The sequence below is a fragment of the Engystomops pustulosus genome, chromosome 4 (assembly GCF_040894005.1).
Source record: "Engystomops pustulosus chromosome 4, aEngPut4.maternal, whole genome shotgun sequence".
NCBI lineage: Eukaryota > Metazoa > Chordata > Amphibia > Anura > Leptodactylidae > Engystomops > Engystomops pustulosus.
Window position 1 is genome coordinate 205,510,465 of NC_092414.1, and position 15,143 is coordinate 205,525,607.

The following is a 15,143-nucleotide window of genomic DNA, read 5'->3' on the forward strand; positions in this document are numbered from 1 at the left end:
ATTTTCTTTGTATGATAACTAGAATGACAAGTTTTTTATTGTGAGGGTTTGGGTCCATTGGTGTCTCTTAGGCAATGATTGTTTCTCTTCCAAACGAGAGCCGATGTTTTGGCAACTTTCTATAAATTCATATACCATACGCTTTCTGTCGCTAGTTAGGGATCACTCATCCCTTTCCTATGACAATGCTGCACTGTCAAATTTGTCCTTTGATGTCTGTGTCTGATCGATGAGCTTCTGCTGAAGTGGCAATCACGACCATCACTCTCTGCTGCTTCCATACAGTAACGTAACCCAAATATCGCTGTGTGCAGAACGAGGTAGATGTGTATTGGTGTGTTCTCATGCATAGGAAGCCATTGTAGATTTTCTTGTAGTATATTGTACTAATTGGATACTATAACAAAGTCCATCTTGTATTATTCATTATTGAAGGTGTCCTTAATGCTTGCCTAAAATTCATCCCATTGTCCATCTAGCTACCAGGATAATTGAAGGATCTTTACTACAATCAGATGGTCACTGTAAATTGTTATGATTACAGAAATCTTTAAAATATTTGGCATGGGCAATTATTATGCAATTATAGATGCTAACTATGAAGCCTCCGGACCCCAAACCCAAAATCTGCAGTGCATGCACATTATATTGAGGGTCATTTAATACTAGTACGTACTAATTTTGTAGAGGGGTCTATATGCACCAAGCACAGAGTACAACTATTAGCTCTTACCTTTTAGACAACCACCTGTGACATGAATTCATGTTTCCGAATGTATGATACATTTTCTGGTCAGGGGTGATAAAACCAATGGAATCTTATCATTTCCAATAAATATATATATAAAAAAAAACTGAACAAAAGCCATTTCGAGGTACATTAGAGCACCATACACTTTTACGGGAGCTGTATTATGGCTCTATACAAATAAAGGTCATTCAAGGCCATAGTACAGCCATGTGTATAAGGGCTTTTTACACAAACATGATGTATTAAAAAAAAACATATTTGATTTCTATTAGTTTTAAAAACTATTTTGGTTTTGTAACAAAATGTAGTTTTATACTGTGTTCATTACATCTGAAGTGATATTGGGTTATGAAAAATGACAACTAATTTCCTGACATTTTCTGAATTTATAGGGTTTTTAGGATTTGTATACGGCATCTATTGGCTCTCCAGTGTTTCTGGACATGTTGAAGGCCACAACTTATGGATGACATAAAAATGACTGCAGTTAGGGAATGGGTTAACCATAATTGGATCCATGGATTGGGTATGGATGGATTTAGATATGACAGTAGCTTTTTGTGTTGTAGTAACATTGGCCCATATTAAAGTCAGATTTCTGTCTCACTTTGCAGTGAAAAGAAGGTGCAAACTGCTTGTACATGTATTTATAAAGTGTCTGCGCCAGTTTTGTGCCGAGGCTGCTCTGTGTCCGACAAGACAAAAAAATGTGCTCCCAAAGGAGTTAGTTTCTGCGAAGTCTGAGTTTGTGCCACATTTATTACTGACGAGCGCCACAATTCTGGAACAGTGCAGCAGATTAATGAAGACCGGTCGCCAGTTTTCATTAATTTGGCGCACCCTGTACACTCCAAAGGCAAACTTCACAGAGTTTTATTCGGATTTTATACCTTTTCATTATCTCAGCTCATCATTTCTGCTTCTTCTCTCTCCTGTATTAACCTCTTCTTCTCAATGCTACATACATTAATTCATCTGTCACTATAATTCTATATAGAACTTATTTCAGGGTTCATGCTACCTTTATGTCTTCTACCATTCTAGCCCTTATACTTTCTGCACACTTTTACTGATGCTTTTTTCCTCCAATACTAACAGTCTATGTGAAAATTGTGCTTCACCTTAGGGCCGACGTTTCTCTATCTACGTTCCTGCTTCTTCTCCATTCTTATTATATAGTTTATTTATTAGAATAATATTTGCTGTATTTCTCTCATCTACTCTTCCTTTCACCAGCCTGTACTTCCTCATGTACTCCTTAGTTCTTCCTGTACTTTCTCATCTATTTCTGTTTTATTCATTTGTGCTTCCTGTACTTTCATCTATTTTGTTACTACAGTTTATTTTCCGTCTACCATTCTGTGTCACTTCCATGCCGCCTGCACTTTCAAATATATTTTATGATTGCTGATACTGTATGTCCTTTCCTCATTCCCTGTGACCTTCTTGTACTCCCTTATTCACATATTCACCATTCCTCTTGGCACCTGTAATTCCATTTCAGATTCTATGTTACTTAATTCTGCTACTTGTAGTTCCGCATTTCTTACTCTATTTACCTAGCATAAAGGATTTCTCAATGTCCTTTCCATATTTCCCTAATGTGCATCATGGAATCCGCTGTTTAGCTCTCTGATTCCTCAATAATTTCTTTCCAAACTCGTTTCGGGTCTCCTTTGTGCCACCTATATGTCCTCATTCATCCCATTAATTCCATACAGCACAGACTGTAAGGACAGTAATATTTCACATCCTTTGTGCTTCCTCCTGATTAAACTTAGATTTCCTTCTCTTCTCACTTACTTCCTTTATGAAAAGCTTGTGCTGTCTCTATTCTTCCAGGGGCATCCTGTCCTCCATCCTTTCATTCTCCCATTCTTTTATTTTTGTTGGGTTGATGCTATGTACTTTATTTCTGCCATATAAATCCAACCAACATTTACTCTTCCAACTCTTTTATCCTACCTTCTTTTTCAGAAGCTCGATGGTTCCCTCTCCCTCTCTCTCCTTCTCTTTCATTACCCTACAGATCTGTCTATTGCACATTACTGACGTCTGCCTTTTGAAGGTTTATTTCCAAATCATTTATGTGTATGAAAACATAGACAAACAATAACTCAACCACCACATGCTACAAGGTTTAGGGTTACAGCTTTGCTGAACATTGTGATACCGCATAAGGGAGAAAGCTATTTTTTAATATAAAATAATCAGAAAACCTTAGTTTGAGAACAAATAATGTGAACTGGGGAGAGAAGGCTGCAATCTGCGGGTACCTGATATCTTACAAATAAAAAAAAGGAAATAAGAGTCCTTTTAAATGCATCCAGACCACGGTTGGATTGGCAGAGGGTTGGACTAACACAGCTGAGATCTGTTGTGGTTTAGCCACTGCCAAAAGTGCACTGCGGTTTTTCACAGCCAATCAAGAGGCGAGGTTTGAGTTTTGGACGCTCTCGTTTTTCGGGGGCCCTGGTCCTGTGAGATTGGGGGTGGTTGTTTAGGAAAGGGGCGCAACCTCTGTTCTTTATGAAACAAACCATATTAATGTTTTCCCTTTTTTTTGGATGGTGGTTGAAATTGAAAAGGGGGAGTAGACTGCTTGGAAGTATGTGCAAGGGAGGGGTCCCAGGATTATTTTGGGGATGGGTGCTTGGAGGGGGGGGGGCTTTTAGGACCGCCAAGTTGGCCGAATGAAACCCTGTCTGGTTTCCCTTCCTCCTCTGCTTTTTTCTCACCATCACACCATCAAATACTCCTTCTTTATCTCTCCCTTTGTGCAGATTTTTGTCCATTCCTTCCGTTTGTTTCTTCTCTCAGTCTCCCACACCTCATTTTCCTCCGTTTACTTTTTATTCCATCTGTGCTTTTCACAATCTCCCTTTTTATGTTCCCAATCACAACTCAGTTCTACCTTTTTCATTAACCTTTTTTCTCAAAAGCTGTTTCCACCTTCTATAACTCTAAAATTCACCATTTTTTTTATCAGTGAATATAATATTTTTCTTGCAATGTACAAACTCTATGGATCTTCTTTGTAGAAACAATATTCATATTCTTCAATAATATCGGAAATAAGTGTCCTGGCTTTTGTTATTAAAACGTGGCATCTTCTTGCTTGGTCATTAAAAATTCAAGAATAGTAACATAAAGCAGTAGTAGTAACGATAACACTACTAGCTGTATTACAAAGTAAATTAGAAGAGAATCGGAATTGTGTTAGATTCTGAAGAGAAATGGTTACGTACCGCACCCAGGCTCCGTTATTTTCATTTCTTGGCTTCATATTCCCTGTAACGTTATTAACTGGTTAAGCTATTTCTCCATGAAAAAAATGCTGAATTGACACAAATCTTTTCAACTAAAAGTGCTTAACATATATCAATGATATCAGAGAACATATTTAACTGCTAGAATATTGTGATTAAAACGTGAAATTCTTACATAGGAAAAAAAATATGTAGAAAACTTTTCCACATAAGCGATTGAACTAAAACAAAAATATACTCGGTGTATAGAACGTGTGGCCAAGTAGACAAAGGGATGTGAAACAGATCACCGTATGTTAGCATACTCTATAGTATTGTCTAAAGTTCGACATCTAAACTTTTCGTCCTCGCCATAACAACCCTTCATGAGCTACGACTTTTGCCTTAACTCTATTATTAGGTGTAAATAAAAAGTACCCCATGAATACAGATACATAAAGCTATTTGTAAGTAAATCGGCCCCAATGATTGCCTTGCCCAATCAAGCTTACAATCAAATTTTTCGTACCCTAGGGAGAAAAAAAGAGACATGCCATGGTTGTGTGAATTTACATTCATTAATATGGATAGAAGCTGGCATATTGATCCCTTCAAGATGATGCATGACACAGGATACGCTTCTTCTCACATCATCCAAAAAAGTTCCCAAAAATCTTATTAATGTATTTTGAGGAGAATCTTATCCTGCAAAATATCTAGCTGCTTTAATATTTATTTTAAAGACTTTATCTATTCTTTATATACAGCAGCTTTACTCGCCCAAATTTTTGCTTCCAATTTTGTTTCATATTTACCTAACTGCTTACACTTGATAGCACCAAATGCTTCTTTACAAAGGAAAAAAGACAATTATACATGGCAAAATATCATGTTTTATTATCTGAAAATTAGTCATTTTTGTCTCGCAATTATTTTATTTTTTTACTGTCAGTTCCAGATTAATATGACGGAATGCAATCACACAAAAAAATCAAATACGTGCAAAGATGGGATTTAAAAAAATCATTGCCTATTGTAAAATCTATAGTTCGTGTCGTACGTCTTCCAAGAAGAAAGCCATAATTTTTTTAACTGCATTGTACAGATTAATTTATTAAATTATATCACATTCATGTGACTCTGTGTATCCCCGTAAAACAAAAGGGAATACAACAAAGAGCTTTCTGAAAATATGAAGAGAATGAAAAAGTTTTTGCAAAATTTTTTTAGATGTTCTATAACAGTGATGGCGAACCTTTTAGAGCCGGAGTGCCCAAACTTCAACCAAAAGCCACTTATTTAAAGCAAAGTGCCAGCACAGCAATTTAAGCAGTAATGTATTTCTCCTTGTTCTTTGACAACTTTCAATCGTTCAGCCTCCTAAAGACACCAACACAGTTGAAAAGAGGAGGGCAAATTCGCCTATCATTGTAGGAAGATTCTCGAGGAAGATTCTTTGAGTCCTGCCTGGTGAACTTCATGCTGGGGTGAAGGCCTGGGTGCCCACAGAGAGGGCTCCGAGTGCCGCCTCTGGCACCAGTGCCATAGGTTCGCCACCCCTGGTCTATAACATTTTTAAAGTAATCACAATGAATGTGGATATTCAGTGAGTTCAATTATAGATATGATGAAGTCTGGTATGGAAACACCACTCAAACCCTTCCTCTATGTAGGAAAATAAGGCATATAAACTGATGGAGAGAAGGGGGGAAGAACCACTGAGCAAATCGCTTTATACAAACTAATGACAAGTGTGTGACAGAAAACAATAGTGTGTATTGGTTACAATGACCAAATTTGCCAATGACAAATAAGAGATCATTATTATATTATTATACATGGTAGTTATAAATATTCTGGACAATTGTTTAGCTTTTGGAAACAAGATAATGATCCTAAAAATCAACCACTAAGCTAAGTAGTAGCAATGGACTTAGAGAAGGTTTAAAGAGTTTGTCCCAGGAAACAAATAAGGCCCGGAGGAACCTCGGACCTCATTGGACCCCCATTCTCATGAGACCCCCCACCGAACAACAGGTTAGTCCTTATCCTGTGGATAGGATCTAACTTGTTTCCTGGGAGAAGCCCTTTAAGGGTACGACCATGACATACAAAGTACATAGATCATCATTCACATGCTTCAGGAGGCCTTCTACGTATTGCTCAACAAAGACATTTGTATTACACACATTAATATTTATAGTTTGTAGATGAAAATAATTTAATTAAAAACAAATCAATTATTCATTCCGACCTGAGCAAGAGGTCACCAAGATGACTCGCACACTGTCTCTAGATCCCACATGGTAAAGGCCTAATAGAGAATGGTAAAGACTTTACATTTTATTAGTTTTATAGAAGTACACAAGTATACTCTATAGGGAGGATGTAGTATTATCAAGTAGCATCTACCATCATAATCCATCATGATAAACCAGGGATACTCATAGATCCAGGCACCGTGACTGTAGTAATCTTATTTGTGTTATCCACAGCCTCTTCCCTTCTAAAATCAACTTTTAACATTATGCTAAAAAGCATGAGAGGCTACTGTAGCCCCTCTGTGATCTGGCTTCACAGGAAGTTACACTGTCTCACCCTCCCTGCTACATCACAATTTGTGAAGCACTTCTGGATGTATTTTCAGCGCTGAGGAAGCAGGGGGAGGGTGGGACAGTATAATAGTCTATAAAAACAGATCCCAAATGGGCTAGGGTAGCACCTTAGGCTTGTTAGCATAATGTGAAAAGTTAATTTTAGTAGAAAGAAGGGCATAAATAACAAATGTAAGAAGATTAACAGTCACAGTGCCTGACCTAAGAGAAGTGTTCCTGGTAGATTTCTTTAATCATAACACTACCATCACTTAATACCATGCAGCTGAAAATAAATAAATCAACTGTCCATATCAAGGTTGTAATGTAAAAACCTATAAGGATCATCTTTGTTTAGTAACCTGAGTAATACGAGAGAAGTAATATGTAGGCATAGGAAAAGATACTGAAAGAGGTCAGGGTTGAATTTCAGGGACCCTAAACAACACAGACAAGACTTGGGAAGTCTCTAACACAGGAGGAGATATAGGAGGATATATGGAGTAATAGGAGGAGATATAGGAGAGGATATATGGAGTAATAGGAGGAGATATAGGAGGATATATGGAGCAATAGGAGGAGATATAGGGGAGGCTATATGGAGTAATAGGAGAAGATATAGGGAGGATATATGGAGTAATAGGAGGAGATACAGGGAGGATATATGGAGTAATAGGAGGAGATATAGGAGGATATATGGAGAAATAGGAGGAGATATAGGAGGATATATGGAGTAATAGGAGGAGATATAGGGAGGATATATGGAGTATTAGGAGGATATATGGAGTAATAGGAGGAGATATAGGGAGGATCTATGGAGTAATAGGAGGAGATATAGGGAGGATATATAGAGTAATAGGAGAAGATATAGGAGGATATATAGAGTAATAGGAGGAGATATAGGAGGATATATGGAGTAATAGGAGGAGATATAGGAGGATATATGGAGTAATAGGAGAAGATATAGGGGGATATATGGAGTAATAGGAGAAGATATAGGAGGATATATGGAGTAATAGGAGGAGATATAGGAGAGGATATATGGAGTAATAGGAGGAGATATAGGAGGATATATGGAGCAATAGGAGGAGATATAGGGGAGGCTATATGGAGTAATAGGAGAAGATATAGGGAGGATATATGGAGTAATAGGAGGAGATACAGGGAGGATATATGGAGTAATAGGAAGAGATATAGGAGAGGATATATGGAGTAATAGGAGGAGATATAGGGAGGATATATGGAGTAATAGGAGGAGTTATAGGGAGGATATATGGAGTAATAGGAGGAGATATAGGAGGATATATGGAGTAATAGGAGGAGATATAGGAGAGGATATATGGAGTAATAGGAGGAGATATAGGAGGATATATGGAGCAATAGGAGGAGATATAGGGGAGGCTATATGGAGTAATAGGAGAAGATATAGGGAGGATATATGGAGTAATAGGAGGAGATACAGGGAGGATATATGGAGTAATAGGAGGAGATATAGGAGGATATATGGAGAAATAGGAGGAGATATAGGGAGGATATATAGAGTAATAGGAGAAGATATAGGAGGATATATAGAGTAATAGGAGGAGATATAGGAGGATATATGGAGTAATAGGAGGAGATATAGGAGGATATATGGAGTAATAGGAGAAGATATAGGGGGATATATGGAGTAATAGGAGAAGATATAGGAGGATATATGGAGTAATAGGAGGAGATATAGGAGAGGATATATGGAGTAATAGGAGGAGATATAGGAGGATATATGGAGCAATAGGAGGAGATATAGGGGAGGCTATATGGAGTAATAGGAGAAGATATAGGGAGGATATATGGAGTAATAGGAGGAGATACAGGGAGGATATATGGAGTAATAGGAAGAGATATAGGAGAGGATATATGGAGTAATAGGAGGAGATATAGGGAGGATATATGGAGTAATAGGAGGAGTTATAGGGAGGATATATGGAGTAATAGGAGGAGTTATAGGGAGGATATATGGAGTAATAGGAGGAGTTATAGGGAGGATATATGGAGTAATAGGAGGAGTTATAGGGAGGATATATGGAGTAATAGGAGGAGTTATAGGGAGGATATATGGAGTAATAGGAGGAGATATAGGGAGGATATATGGAGTAATAGGAGGAGATATAGGGAGGATATATGGAGTAATAGGAGGAGATATAGGAGGATATATGGAGTAAAAGGAGGAGATATAGGGAGGATATATGGAGTAATAGGAGATGTAGGGAGGATATATGGAGTAATAGGAGGAGATATACAGAGGATATATGGAGTAATAGGAGGAGATATACAGAGGATATATGGAGTAATAGGAGGAGATATAGGAGAATATATGGAGTAATATGAGATGTAGGGAGGATATATGGAGTAATAGGAGGTGATATAGGGGACAATATATGGAGTAATAGGAGATATAGGAGGATATATGGAGTAATTATAGAAGATAAAGTAAGGATATATGGAGTAATAGGAGGAGATATAGGGAGGATATATGGAGTAATAGGAGGAGATATAGGGAGGATATATGGAGTAATAGGAGGAGATATAGGGAGGATATAAGGAGTAATAGGAGGAGATATAGGGAGGATATATGGAGTAATAGGAGGAGATATAGGGGACAATATATAAAGTAATAGGAGGAGATATAGGGAGGATATATGGAGTAATAGGAGGAGATATAGGGAGGATATAAGGAGTAATAGGAGGAGATATAGGAGGATATATGGAGTAATAGAAGGAGATATAGGGAGGATATATGGAGTAATAGGAGGAGATCTAAGAGGAGGATATATGGAGTAATAGGAGGAGATATAGGGAGGATATATGGAGTAAGAGGAGGAGTTATAGGGAGGATATATGGAGTAATAGGAGGAGATATAGGGAGGATATTTGGAGTAATAGGAGGAGATATAGGGAGGATATTTGGAGTAATAGGAGGAGATATAGGGAGGATATATGGAGTAATAGGAGGAGATATAGGGAGGCTATAAGGAGTAATAGGAGGAGATATAGGAGGATATATGGAGTAATAGGAGGAGATATAGGGAGGATATATGGAGTAATAGGAGGAGATCTAAGAGGAGGATATATGGAGTAATAGGAGGAGATATACGGAGGATATATGGAGTAAGAGGAGGAGTTATAGGGAGGATATATGGAGTAATAGGAGGAGATATAGGAGGATATATGGAGTAATAGGAGGAGATATAGAGGAGGATATATGGATTAATAGGAGGAGATATAGAGGAGGATATATGGATTAATAGGAGGAGATATAGGAGAGGATATATGGATTAATAGGAGGAGATATAGGTGAGGACATATGGAGTAATAGGAGGAGATATAGGAGGATATATGGAGTAATAGGAGGAGATATAGGAGGATATATGTAGTAATAGGAGGAGATATAGGAGGATATATGGAGTAATAGGAGGAGATATAGGGAGGATATATGGAGTAATAGGAGATGTAGGGAGGATATATGGAGTAATAGGAGGAGATATAGGAGGAGCTGTGGAGTAATAGGAGGAGATATAGGGGGGATATATGGAGTAATAGGAGGAGATATATAGAGGATATATGGAGTAATAGGAGATGTAGGGAGGATATATGGAGTAATAGGAGGAGATATATAGAGGATATATGGAGTAATAGGAGGAGATAAAGGAGGATATATGGAGTAATAGGAGGAGATATAGGGAGGATATATGGAGTAATAGGAGGAGATATAGGGAGGATATATGGAGTAATAGGTGGAGATATATGGAGGATATATGGAGTAATAGGAGGAGATATAGGGAGGAGATATGGAGTAATAGGAGGAGATATAGGGAGGATATATGGAGTAATAGGAGGAGATATAGGGAGGATATATGGAGTAATAGGTGGAGATATATGGAGTAATAGGAGGAGATATAGGAGGATATATGGAGTAATAGGAGGAGATATAGGGAGGATATATGGAGTAATAGGAGGAGATATAGGGAGGATATATGGAGTAATAGGAGGAGATATAGGAGGATATATGGAGTAATAGGAGGAGATATAGGGAGGATATATGGAGTAATAGGAGGAGATATAGGGAGGATATATGGAGTAATAGGAGGAGATATAGGGAGGATATATGGAGTAATAGGAGGAGATATAGGGAGGATATATGGAGTAATAGGAGATATATAGAGGATATATGGAGTAATAGGAGGAGATATAGGGAGGATATATGGAGTAATAGGAGATATATAGAGGATATATGGAGTAATAGGAGGAGATATAGGGAGGATATATGGAGTAATAGGAGGAGATATATAGAGGATATATGGAGTAATAGGAGGAGATATATAGAGGATATATGGAGTAATAGGAGGAGATATAGGGAGGATATATGGAGTAATAGGAGGAGATATATAGAGGATATATGGAGTAATAGGAGGAGATATAGGAAGATATATGGAGTAATAGGAGATGTAGGGAGGATATATGGATTAGTAAGATTGGATACCAGAGAGGATATATGGAAAACTAATGGGAGATTTAGGACATTAATTCTTGATATGGAAGATATGTTGGCGGAAATGTATTAGTAGAGGCCATGAGGCTCTATGACTGGTAAATCCATAAAATAAATTTCAGAAACTAATAGGAGGATGTAGAAGAACAAGTAGGTTGATATCTACTATGACCATTTGGAATAATATGATCAAATATGATAGAGAAAAGTGTATATATATATTGTCAGCCTTGTGTATAATAAACTGGGAGGGTACAGAAGTTGTGACATATATAAATAATAATTAGGAGTTGCCTGACTGCTACGGACCTCTAAATTGAAAATAAAATCGAACTGTATCACACAGACACCAAATGCTAAAATGTTTGTTCTAACTCTTTTTTGCAGAGAGCGTTCCTATACACTGTATGCGCTGTGTTCATCTCCACTGTCCAGCAGCTGCAGGGTTAACAGGTCTCCGTTCTGTAATTTCTCCCCCTTGTTTCCTTGGCTTTGGGCCCACAGCCAGCGCAAGTCTTGATTTAAACCCCACTTTACAATCACCTCATCAGGCTGCCCCAGGAAATGACAGCCCCAGCAGGGAAAGGGGGGCGTTCATGCGTATTTAACTCGTAAACTCCCATTCACTGAGTGCATATTCGTTGCGTGATTAAAGGGTTAAACTCGCAAAAAAGCTGTGGCTCATGTCCTCCAGTGACTATTTACTGTTCACGTATTTCTGCATAGTTCTGCACAATCTCTTTCTCAGATGTCTCTTTTCCTCGTTTGTGCAGTCTTCTCGTGCACTCCCTGCTCTCTCTTTTCCAGCCGCGCTCTCGCTCTCTCCCCCTATCCCAGGCCCAAAGTACTTTGATCAAAACAAACTTGTGTGAGTGATATTGGAGTTATTTCAGGTCGTGCTGGCTCAGGCTCAGGTCTGTTCTGCATTAACTTGACTTTTTTTCTATATATATTTATATATATTGCGAGCGCTGCATTGTTAAAGGGAAAGTGTCCATCTAAGAAAGGCAAAGAAGTGGCACTTTCACAGTCTCTGGCCTTAATTGTACTGACCCAAATGAGTTTTATTCCTGGTTTGTGGCCCTATACAGGGAGAGACACAGTCCTAATCACATAACTTTTTAATTTTTGGGTCACATAACTTTCTCCTAGCTATCTCACCCTGTGGTGGGAGGAGCAGACTTCGTGTCACACAGCACTTTCGTATCTTCGTCTCCCTGTAGTGGGAGGAACAGATTTCAAATCCCAAAGCATCTGCATTGTGTTATAAGAACCAACTCCATCTAACAAAGCTCCTTCCTCCCGTCTGTATCACCCTGTGGTAGGAGCGACAGACTTCATGTAGTCCCTCCCACTTGTCAACCTGTAGTGGGTGGATTAAATGACATGTCTCATAGCTCCTCCATCCTGTCTCTCACCCTTTGGTGGGAGGAACAGACTTCATGTCATGGAGTCCCTCCCACCTGTCAACCTGTAGTGTCACATAGCTCCTCCCTCCAGTCTGTGTCACCCTGTGATGGGAGTAGATGTCATCATATAACTCCTCCCTAATGTCTCTCACCCTGCGGTTGCAGGTACAGACTTCAAGTCATGGAGTCCCTCCTACCTGTCAACCTGTGGTTTGAGGAGTAGATGACAGGTCACATACCCCCCCCCCCCCTACTGTCCATCTAACCTAGCCCCTCCTTCCTGTCTGTGTCATACATTTACAAATGTATTTCTATAACATGTCAGTGACACCAGCCATGGAGTACATGGGGCTTAACATCTCCCAACTCCATTAAAAATAAAACCGGGCTTGTGTAGGGTACTTTATCCCATCAAGGTCAGTTTGGTTCTGTGGTTTTTGCATTTACGTTTTTCGTTCCTCCAACAAAACCACATCTTTTTTTATTTTTCCATATACAAAGTCTTATGAGGGCTTGTTATGTGCGGGACATATTGTACTTTCTAGTGGCATCATTCAATATTCAGTTGTATAAAAATTCTGAATGTGGTGAAATTGGCAAAAAAAACTCAGCTGCCACATTTTCTTATGAGATTTTATGGCTTTCACTGTGTGTCTTTTACATACTTTGGTTCGGTGATGGGTAAAGTGTTATTTTTTGGGGGGATGAGATGAGGTTTTTATTGATAACATTTTGACAAACATACAACCTTTTTATCACTTTTAAGTAAAATTTCATGGCTTGCAAAATGGTCAAAAAGTGTAAATGTGGACATCATTTTATGTTACGGCATTCATGGCATGGAATATTGTTTTTATATTTTTATACTCATGTCATTTTGGAACTCCATGATTTATAATCATAAATCATGTTTTTGATAATATTTTTTAATTAATATATACATATGTAAGTATTCCAGGGGTGTGATGTGAATTTTTACCTTTTTTATTTTTTTTTCCACATATTTTCTAAAAAATTTTTTACTATGATTTTAAGCCCCCCGGTACCCTAGAACCCTAGGGGGTATGATCACTTATGTCACAGGAACCCCTGCGATCTGCAATATGCACCCGTGCCCCTCTCCGCTGCGCCGTCCCCACTCCCGTGGACATACCTCTCCAGGTTCCCACTCCCGTCCGGACAAGGCCCCGCTCCCCTGGAAGCATGGCGGTATTTCAAGATTTAAAGGGCCAGCGCACAGGTGATTGGCGCTGGCCATTTCTGGGTCTGCATTGAATCCCACGGGTCCTATCATTCCCCGTTGGGTCTTCAAGCCATTTCCCTGGCCCTTCATCATGAGCTCTTCTTCTGGGTCTTCCTTGGCTTTAACTCCATGCTCCGGTCCTCAATTGAAAGACCGGTGAGATCCTGCATTGGGATCCTGAATGCCAATCTTGATGCATTATAGCACCACTGCCGGTCCTGACCTCTTCTGTGTCTTCCAAGTTTCTGGAGGGTCTGCCAGCTGGTTACCGGGACTTTGAAGATGTTTTCTCTAAGAAACAAGAGGAGACTTTGCCGCTGCAACGTCACTATGATTGCCCTGTGCCACTCTTCCCAGAGGTCGTGTCTATCCGCTTTTTGTTCCCGAGACGGCTGCCATGTCTGAATACATCAAGAAGAACCAGCAGAGGGGTTTCATACGCAAATCCTTCTCTCCAGGTTTCTGCTTTGTCACCAAGAAGGACGGCTCCTTTCGTCCCTGCATAGACTATTGTGGGCTAAACAAGATCACGGTTAAAAACCGCTACCCCCTGCCGTTGATTACGGAACCCTTTGATCGCCTATGCGGTTCCAAGGTGTTATTAAAGCCGGATCTCCGCTTACAATCTAATCCAGATCCGCAAGGGTGATGAGTGGAAGACGGCATTTAATACCTGTGGCGGGCATTTTGAATGTTTAGTAATGCCCTTTGGACTTTGTGATGCCCCTGCCGTCTTTCAGGAATTTGTTAAAGACATTTTCCGGGACCTTCTCTATACGTGTGTCATGGTCTAACTAGATGGCATCTTGGTGTACTCTCCAGACCTTGAATCCCACCAGACTCACGTACATCAAGTTCTTGGTCGACTTCATGCCAATCATCTCTACGCCAAGCTGGAAAAAGGCCAGTTTTACCAGCACAGCCTTCTATTTCTCAGTTATATAATTTCCAACAGAGGTCTCCAGATAGACTCTGCGAAACTGTCTGCAGTTCTTCGGTGGCCACGCCCAGAAGGCCTACGAGCCATACAGAGGTTCCTGGGTTTTATGAACTATTACCGGCAGTTTATTCTGCATTACTCCACTCTGGTGTCTCCCATCGTGGCACTCATTAAGAAGGGTGCCAATTCATGTGCCTAGTCTCCTACAGCTGAAGAGGCCTTCTCCAAGTTGAAGTCCGCTTTTGCCTCAACTCCAGTACTCACTAGGCCTGGTACTAGCCAACCCTTTCATCTTCAGGTGGATATGTCCTCGTAGGAGCTGGAGCGGTGCCCACCCAGAAAGGACCCAAAGGCAGAATTTCACATGCGGCTTCTTTTCCAAGACCTTCTCCAGCTGAGAGAAATTATTTGACTGGAGACAGAGAGCTGT

General features: G+C 39.4%; 1 protein-coding gene and 1 long non-coding RNA gene across 6 annotated transcripts in view; one reads left to right on the forward strand and one right to left on the reverse strand.

The window, feature by feature from the left end:
- The window catches only part of NFIX (nuclear factor I X), a 141,779-nt gene that overhangs the window by 50,337 nt on the left and 76,299 nt on the right, over nucleotides 1–15,143 (forward strand). The window lies entirely within an intron of this gene.
- The window catches only part of LOC140128147 (uncharacterized), a 92,497-nt gene continuing 80,818 nt past the window's right edge, over nucleotides 3,465–15,143 (reverse strand). The window contains exon 3 of the long non-coding RNA XR_011855116.1: nucleotides 3,465–4,042. This is a non-coding gene — a long non-coding RNA (uncharacterized lncRNA). The remainder of the gene's footprint in view (nucleotides 4,043–15,143) is intronic.